The 10,438-nt window shown below is 29.6% G+C and overlaps 1 pseudogene; it reads right to left on the minus strand.

Moving 5' to 3' along the window:
• Window positions 1–7,954: 7,954 nt before the first annotated feature.
• On the minus strand, window positions 7,955–8,073 carry LOC112474705 (annotated as a pseudogene).
• Window positions 8,074–10,438: the final 2,365 nt, after the last annotated feature.

A 10,438-nucleotide genomic window follows, 5' to 3' on the forward strand; every position in this document is an offset into this window, starting at 1 on the left:
CTTTGAAGAGATTTCAATATTGGGTTTAGCAAACAAAAACATAAAAATAGATTGAGGGAAAAATACATTTAAAAATTTAAAGGAGAATATGGACTTAAGAAGTAAATAGAGCGATTCAGCAAAGAAATGAGATCTATAAAAAGAGCTGAATAGAAATTTTAGAACTACAAAGTATAATAACTAAAATAAAAAATTCACTAGATAGGCTTAATAAAGTATAGCAATAGAAGAAGGAAAGGTCAATAAATTTAAAGTTCATCTGATGAAACAATTCGATCTGAAAAAATAGAGAGAAACAAAGATTGAATAAAAAATAAAAGAGGGGATGACAAAAAAAGGCAAAGGGATTAAGATGTACAAATGGATAGTCGCAGAATAGACATGGAGATGCAGAGTGTAGTATGGGGAAGATGGCTAATAATGTTGTAATAAATATGTAAGGGGGACGAGGGGTACTAGATTTAGTGGGGTGATCACTTTGCAAGTTATGTGGATCTCTGATCACTATGCTATGCAGCTGAAACTGATATATTATTGTATGCCAACTATAATTGAAAAAAAAACTCATTGAATTGTACAATGTAAATACAAGCAACCAATTGTCTATTATATTTCAATAAAGATAAAAAAAATAAGAGTCTGAGGGACCTGTAGGAAACTACAAAAATTTGAATATGTATATAATTAAGTCTCAGAAGAAGAGAGTAAAAATGGAGCAGAACAATATTTGAAGAGATAATATCCAGTTTCCCAAATTCGATAAAGAACATGTCACATATTCAAATTCTCAATGAATGTTGGTCAGGGTAAATAGAAAGAAACTTACATCTAGATATATCATATTCAAATGTTAAAATCAGAAGAAATTAGAAGAAAATATTACAAGCATCTAGGAAATAAAAATAGTCTGTCAAAGGAAAAATATTTAAATGATACCTTAATGTATATCAAATTCAATAGAGGATAAATAGATATGAGAAGGTATCTTTAAAATGATGAAAAAACTTTGCCAATACAGAATTATATGTACAGTAAAAATAGGATAAAATAAGAACTTTAGGTAAAGGAATGCTGAAAGTATTCACTACTATTAGGTCCTTGATACTTCAAATGACAAAGGAGTTTCTTCAGACTGAAGGAAAAATATACTAGGTAGAAAAAAATCTATAGGACTGGAAATGGCAAATCATTTTGTAAATATAAAAGTGTATGGATTTTTTTCCTCTCCTAGAGAAGAAAAAAGTGTAAAATAAAACAGGCTGTTTAAAGGAAAAAACATAAATTAGTCATAATATATATTATTACTTATTATATATTATAATTATGTATTTATATTATTATTATATGTACAATATATCATTAGTTAAAGAAGGTCTCAATACAGAGACTACAGAAATTTAAAGAATGATATATTATGAATAATGTAAATGAATTTGATAATTTTTATTAATTATATTAAATCTTTGAAAGTACAGCTTAACAAGATTTATTCAATAAAAAATAGAAATTTTAAATGGCCTGGTATTAATTAAAGTAGTCTAATTTGTAATCAAAACATTGCCACAAATAACATGTTAGGCCCTGGTAGTTTGACTGATGAATGTTATCAATAATTTAAGGGAAAAATAGTACCAATTTTACATAAACTCTTTAGAACAATAGACGAGGAAAAAATGCATCCTGACTCACTGTGAGGCTACTGTAACATTGATATTAAACCCAATAAAATATGTCTTTTTATTTTTATATCAATATTTATTTATCTATAACAATCTAGAGCCTACTATTATTCATCATGAACATGTATATAGAAACTTTAACAAATTATTAGCAAATCATATCTATCAATAAATCTAAAAGATGATAATGACCAAGTGAATAGAAAATGAGTTCAACATTTAAAATTTATTATAATCAAATAAAAAGAAGAAAAATCAGAAGATAATTTCAGTAATTGCAGACAATTTTTTTTACAAAATTAACCACATATCATGCTGAAAAAATATTTTCGGAAAATAGAAGTAAAAAGTGATATTTTTAATTTATAAGCAGCACATGTAAAATCTTTAGAGTTAACATCTTAATTTATGGCAAAATATTAAATGCTTCCTCCTTAAAATCGGGAACAAGAGAAAGATGTTTACACTTGACAATTTTAGTACATATTATATTGAAGTCTCTAGTCAAGGCCATAAGACAAGAAAAGAAGGAAAATTGTAAATATTAAAAGAAAAGAAAATATTCTCTCTATTGGCAGAAGAAATGATAGTCTATATAGAAAATCCCAAGAAAAGATAAAAAGTTATTAGAATTAACAGATAAATTTAGCAGACTCAAAGTCAATATAAGAAATAAATTGTATTTTTATGTATTCACAAAGTTGATATAAGAAATAAATTGTATTTTTATGTATTCACAAAGAAATATTGGAAAATTAGTATAAAATGCCATTAAATATATGAAATGCTTAAAATTAAATTTGATTTAAGATGTGTAAGAGATACTACACTGAAAAATACAAAATTCCTGAGAAACTAAGTAATATCAAAATAAATAGACAAATTCCATGTATAAGGATTAGAAATGCAATATGGTTAAGATGAAATTATCCCCAAAGTCATATATAGATTCAGCATATTTGCAAATAAATCCTAGAAGGCTATTATTTAGAATTTGATAATTTAAGAAAGAGTATGTGGCAATGCAAAGAACACAAATTTAAAAAGTTGTAAAAGAAAGTCTGAGTTGTGGCTTTCTCAATAGAATATTAAATTTTACTATACAAGTATAGTAATATAGTGATGATTGTCATAAGTATATGCTTATATATCAATACAAACAGAGAGACAAGAAACATCTCTAATGGTCAATTTATTTTCTACAAATATTTCAAGGTAAGTTGATAAGGAAAGGACAGTCTCTTCAACACTGGGTCAACTGTCTATTTCTATGAAAAATGCACAATAAATTCCAACCTCACACCTTAAACAAAGTTTAATTCAAAATGGATCTTATATTTAAAGGTAAAATCTAAAAGACAGGGGAAAATCACAAAACTTTACAAGTTGAGGTAGGCCCAGATTTTTAGATAATACTCAAAACACAAGAACTATAAAAGAAACATAAATAATCATGAATATTTATATATTTTATTCTTTAAAAATTGTCCCTTAAAAATTTAAAGGTAAAACAACTGGCTGGGAAAAATATTCCCAATAGATTTATCTGACAAGGATTTTGTGTTTAAAATATTTCAAGAAATCTTATATTGCCCACCATTTGGAAAAAAACTAATTCAAAAAAGAGAAAATACCTGAATAATAACTTCTCAAAAGAAGATATATGATGGCAAATCATCACATGAAATGGTTAGCCATTAGGGATATATAATAATGTAAACCACAATATGACAGAAATTGGCATTCTACACAGACATTAGAATGGCAAAAGTTAAAAAGATTAACAATACTGTGTTTCTGAGAATCTGGAGAAACTGAAATTCTCATATATGGCTGGTGGAAGTATTAGATATTAAAACCACTTTGGGAAACAATTTGGCAGTTTCTTATAAAATTTAGCACCAACTTACATTGTCTCAGTACTTCCACGTAAGAAATAAAAAAATATATGTCTATATAAATACTCGTGTTCCTAGCAGCTTTATTCATAATAACCCAAAGATAAAAACAAGCATAATTTTCATCATCAGAAGATAGTATGTTGTTGTAGTTTCCACACAATAGAATAAAATAAAAAGAAATAAAATACCGTTATAGGCAAAACCATGTGTTCATCATACACTAAAAACATTTTCCTAAGTGAAAAAAGGTCAGTTTTCAGAAAGTACATACGGAACGATTATATTTATATGAAATTTTAGAATAGTCAAAATAATCTAAAATAATAGAATCAGATCAGTGAGTGTTTACTGGGTCAGAGAGTGGAGAATATTAACTGCACGAGGTGAAAACTGAAATCTTTGAGTCTAACAGATGCCTTGTATCTTGGATGGGGTAGTAATTTTATGGTTGTATATGATTGTTGTATATGAATTGTTATATTCAAATTCTGCATATAACGTGTACATTTTCTTATATGTAATAAATCTTGTTTGTAAATAGAGAAACGCACATATGTTTATATTTGTATAATAGATGTTCTTTATCCCCCCAACACACACACACTTTGGAGCTGCTCCTAAAATACATATTTTTTAATTTAACAATCTTATTCTCATTTCGAAAACCCAACATTCATGTCACAATTTTTTATTAAAAGCCTTCTATGCACTCACCTCTCTTCTAACTCTTCTAGTCTTGGAAGTAGGTCAAGCAGGAAAAATTCAGTTCCCCACATTTTACCAGTGAGTGATCTGTACTATAAACAAACAAAATAAAAGACATGCTATAACATCAGCAATGATGAATTATGAGGAAAAAAGAAACTCAAGTTAAAGGTATAAAGTGATGGGTGTGCAATTTTAGACAGCATAATCAGGAAATCTCTCTCCAATGAAGTGACATTAGCTCAAAGTCTGAGCAAGGTAATATATGGGGCAAGAGTATCCCAGGTACAGAGAAGAGTTTGTGCAAAAGTCCTCACACTACCAAAGCTTTCAGAGTGTATAATGTTACAAATATGTTAAAACAAATAATACCCATATCCTTTTTCAGGATCTGTTAATGATACTGAGATAATTTCAGTTCATTTCAGTACTAATGTCTTAAAGTATGAGAGTGCATCAATACTAACATCAATTTCTTTTGATCCATGTGGTTTCTGACCTTGAAAATCTCGTTTATTTTTCATGTTATTACATTTGGATCAGGTTAAAGTCATATCCATGAGAATTAGAGTGTTCTAGCAAAGGCATTAAATGCCCTTGAATTTTTGGCTTTTAGAAAAATAGAAAATGTGTGAATTTTCCTCCATGCTCTGTGTAAGGGATACCAGCCTTGGATATCTTACTCTTCAAAAAATAGCACAGTATTGTTATTCCTGGTGGCTTCTTAATTCAATTAAAAACATTCATTAAGTGTCTAATATTTGTCATTCTCTATACAAAGCACTTTATAATGAGCTTTTATATGTTTGTGTATACACACATAGATATGTACAAATATATGTAAAGATATATACACATACATGTACAAACATGTACATGTATTTTGTAGAACATTATGCATATTTATATTTAAACATGTATGTAATTATATACATATATATTTGATATATATACACATGGCATAAACGTATTTTACATTAAATATCAATACATGTATATAAAATTTGATAAACATTTATCAAATATATATGTATCAATATATCATACACACATATATATCCGTATACCTACCATATATTTTTACAGATAAGAAAACTGACACTAAAAGATATTAAATAATTAGCCTAAGATCAAAGAAGAATTGGTTTCAAGGTTTATCTCAAAAATTTGATTTCACTGTACGTCAAAAAAATAGAATCTAATTGGGTACTGAAGACTTTTATGAAGGTAAGATAAAATATAGATTAGTGTCTGTATATTGAGACAACCCCACTACTTACTACATGCCAACCCTTTAAATGAGAAGTTGTAGGTAAAATGCCAAAGGTCTTGAGAGAACTTTGTAGAGATTATGTTTTATATAACATTATTTGGTTTATTCACATACAATATGCATAGCCTTTGACAAGAGGATTAAATTTACTTTAATGAAAATATTATATGAGGACTTTAGGTATTACTTTAGAAATACTCAAGCTAGAAAGTCTCTTTGAATTGTGCTTGGCCCAAACTCAAAATCTATAAACTGATAAATCTTCCAAACATAGCCTGACATATAAACAATTTGCTTTATCAGTGCTTCTATAAAAAACAGAGAAATATATACATTGGTCTTACATAACTGAACTCCTAAAAATAAGCCAAAGTCTGTATAAATTTCAGTAAGCCATTACATAGAATAAAAATATTTTGGACAAGAAATTTAATGTTTCAAAACTTGACAAAGAAAATAACTTTCAACTTTCTTTAAGTTAAAGCTAATACATTACTCAGAGCAAGGAAATTTCAAATGTGGAAATGGAAATTTTGGAGGACTGGAGAGTTTTTGAAGCATAAAGATAAAATTTAATTACAAAGGTAATGCTGGTAATAAGAGCAGCAATATGTAATGGATAATAATTGTGGGCTAGGCCAGATTCTAAATTCTTTACATTAATTAACTAACTTGACTCTTGATTAATGGATTTTCACAGATGTGAAATCTGGACCACAGAAAGGTCAGGTAATTTGTTTAAGTGAATACTAATGACAGAACTGACTTCAGAGGTTGAACTTTGAATGAATGTGCTATAAGACATGACTCCACAAATTACATATAGGACAAAATAAAGCTTGTCCTGTCTGAAAACACTGTACCTAATATCTAAACTCTCAAATTGTTCAGAACAAATGAAACAGAATTGTGATAAGCCATTATAATCATTTTGCTGAATAGTGATAATGATATTGATACACTTGCTAATAATTAACCAAATAATAATTTTTATAACTTACAAAAAGCAAACCTTGGATTCTTTATAGGGACACTTGCATGTGGGGAAATAGAGTAGGGATGTGAGGGACCATATGGTTCCCAAGCAACAGAGAAAAATGGGGTACAGGGAAGTCATTGATGGACAAAGAAGGCAATTGTGTGTTCCGTTTCCAAGCAAAGATCCCATGTGACCTAGGCTATTATTTGTGACTCGTGAATGTCTGTGAGATTGCCTGTTGTGTGCGTAGATTTCTATTTATTTACTATACATTTTCACTTTACTTGAAAAATGAAACAAAAAAAATTATGTGTTCAGTCCTGCCTCTACCAATAGCTGGCTGAAGACCTGGGGTTTTATTTAATCAATATCAGCTTCAGTTTTATTATCTATATCAATGCCTGCTTTATTGGTTTCATAGAATTGTTTGACTAACAAATAACATGCTGTCACTAATGCTTTGAAAATGTTATGTTCTTTATAGAATAATAAGAATAGTGAAAGAGAAATTTGCTGATATGTTTCTTCAAATTTGAATGCAGGCAGGAACACAAGGTTTGTAAAACTAGTCTTGTGGCTGATGCCTTTTCTTTGTTTTTCATAAAATCTAAAAACAAACAAAAGAAGTGTGTGCAATCAGAGAGTCTGAAAGGAAAAAAACAAAGGCTTACACAAGTATGTCTTGGAGATAATGGGGACATTTCAGGTGTATATAGTCAGCCTGGGACTATCTTTTGGTAAATAAAGCAATAAGCACAATCACTTTCAATGCTTTTGTTGAAACTTTGAAAGCCTCTTTAAACTGTAAATTATTAAATATATTACTTAAAAAAATATTATTTATATTTAAAAGTACTTCTGAGTTTGTAATATTGGTTTCTGCCTAGCTATAATTTAAAATATTTATTCATATGTTGTGTTAATACTTACATGCATCATATCATAGTATCTCTATTTAATTGTATCTTATTTCCTGGACCAATGTTTCAGATATTTGAAATTTTATATTTGAGATTTTAAGATTGCTGAAATATTAGGAGGAAATTATGTATAGCAATCATATGAATTTCAAAATTATTTCCTTCTTCTTTATGAAGAATCCCTGTAACTTGTGACAATGTCTTTTCCTGTACAGTTCTCTGGGTTACCTTGTCATGACTTTTATGTTTACTTTAAAGCTTGTGTTACTTACATTTTGTACACCTCATTTACCATTTAAGGTGGTATATTACAAATGTTTTCGAGTTAGTTGAAGTGATCAAGGCTATTCATTTTTATTTATTTATTTATTTATCTATTTATTTATTTATTTATTTAATTTTTTTTTTTTTTTTTTTTTTAGGCGAGGCAACCCTTGGTTGACCTCACAGATTGCAAGGACCTTGTCAGTTTACAATCCTTTATTTTTTATTTTTTATGCCTACTGCACCTGGTCTTCCTAAGTGGTCTCCCACCCAAGAACTAACCAGGCCTTACCCTGCTTAGCTTCCGAGATCAGACGGGATCGGGCTTGTTCAGGGTGGCATGGCCGTAGATAAGGCTATTCACATTTTTAACATGACTGTCTAATTTTGTTTTTACCAGCTTCTTCCAATTGGGTGAGTTATCTGAATTCATTATAATATAAACTTGCTATTTCACAGGCATATTAGCATTTTATATCACAGGGACAAAGTGATATTTGATAAGTCAAGAACATTTTAGAGGTTATTTCTTTGAGAAAAAAATATGAATTTATTGCATTTATTGTACTTATTACATATGTAAGTTATACTGTGCAATTATTATAGCATTGAGCTCAACCAACATCACAGGTAGTACATTCGCTCAGCCTCCCTAAATAATCACAGATTGTGAAAGCTGGATGTGCCTAAAACACTATTCTGTGGTCAACTTGGGCACAAGGCTTTATAGGTGATGAAAAATAATATACTTTAATGATGGAGCCACTACTCTTTTCTACCTGTGGCTTAAAGTAAAATATTTGTTTTGAATTGCCAATTGTCTGTTTCACATGTAGGCATTTGTTTCTGCTTTTTTCACTCTAAGTTACTTCTATAAGATTTGATTGATATGACATATCTCATTATAGTATTATATTTTATATTTTAATTGACTGATATATTTTAATTGACTGTACTTAGTGTGAAATATTTTTTTAAAAAACATATCAATTGATTTGCAAGTTTTTATTTGTTTGTCTATTCACTGTCATAGGTAGTTATCGGTTGTCTCTTCTGGACCATGAAACTTCATGTTTGTGTCTGGCTTTCTTCTTTCTTTCTTTATCATATTCTGTTGTGTCAGTACTTCACGGTTTTTGTTGAGTGACACATACTTAAAATTAGAGGTCCCTGTCATAACGAAGGAGATAGAAAAAGCTGCTTTTTTTCTCCTAATATGCTGGTAATTAAAATGATTACAAAACATTCTTCAAGCTTGAAATACTACATACTTCCTGTTATACTGATCAGGAAATGCTAAACGTACAAATTCCTTTTCAATAGAAACACTTTAAATCCTTGTACCTAGGGAGAATGTTTGACAGGAGAAACAAAATAATAATAATAATAATAATAATAATAATAATATAATGATGACGATAATAAAATATGGCTATATAAATTTGGGGAAAGACTTCCAGGTAGCACTCAGACTAAAGTGGAAACAGTTTATGTCATACTGTAGTCACTCCATAAATATCTAATGAATGGAGAAGGCTATAAAACCTTTCTATCACATAGAACAAAGTATATAGTCAAAAAGCTTCTTGTAAAAGCTATTTTGAAGAAGGCCTCCGGAGAACTTATTTGCATTGAAAAATAAAGAAACTTCTGCATTTCCAGCATTTACACAGATTTGTGCAGTAGCAATGAGGTAGAGAACTAACTAGAGCAGTGATAATAGAATCAGGGATACTATATATTTGAAGCAGAAAATTCCTGTAAAGACTGAACTGTAAATGAGTTCAAACAGATTCTAAAGACAATGTGATTTGCAAATGAGTCTGGAGCAAAAAAAAAAAATGCTTAGTGTGATGTAGCCAATTTAGATGCAGCATGGGAATTAGATTTGTAGAATTAGAAGAAAAAAGAGGACATTGACTGCCCAGGAGAAATAGTATCCTAGTCACACCTGGTTTGCTTATGCCAATAACGGTGGTAAATGACAATTACACCAGGTTCTACTCATGGCCAACATAGACTAGGATACTCTCTGCCTATAATTTTCCTCTGCATAGAGCTCCTCAAAGACACTACTAAAAATCAGCATTGCCCTGTGAGTTGAAATCAGTCATCTTTGACCTGTCTATTCAATAATGGAAATGAACTTGAAGTTAATAGTAAAATACACTTGTGGTTATTCCTGTATTTTCTGTTTTTCACGTGTGATTAAGCTTAGTTTTGATTGTTTTGTGTGTATTTGTGTTTCTGTGTGCGTGCTTAAATTAGAGGTTTAGTTCACCACATATCATTCATTTCACAACATAAGTTTTGTTCATTTAAGTGAAAGATTTTGTGGTCTATTGAAATTACTTCAGGGTTGTTAGCAGAAGTATTTTGAACAGGGTGAATCTGATCAACAATTTAAATTATTACATTTCCATACAGATTGTTTTAAAATAACAATGATAATATAATATTTGGCAAATATTAACATATTCTCCTTTGATTTTCCCATTAAATATTTTACTGATAACTTCCATTTCCTTATTTGAGAGAGCCCGTCAGGGCCCGAGCTACAGAGGGCAGATAGCTAAGCTCAGAGCAAGGCATTATTAGCTTGAAAAACCAAGCTTTGTCTAAAGAGAGGGTTTGCTAAAATCCTATAGCTCCCAGAAGTCATGTCGTGGGTCAAAACTGGAAGAACAGACAGTATCTTTCAAGTATGGAATGTATAC

This window comes from Pteropus alecto, unplaced genomic scaffold (genome assembly GCF_000325575.1).
Source record: "Pteropus alecto unplaced genomic scaffold, ASM32557v1 scaffold7, whole genome shotgun sequence".
NCBI classification, from domain to species: domain Eukaryota; kingdom Metazoa; phylum Chordata; class Mammalia; order Chiroptera; family Pteropodidae; genus Pteropus; species Pteropus alecto.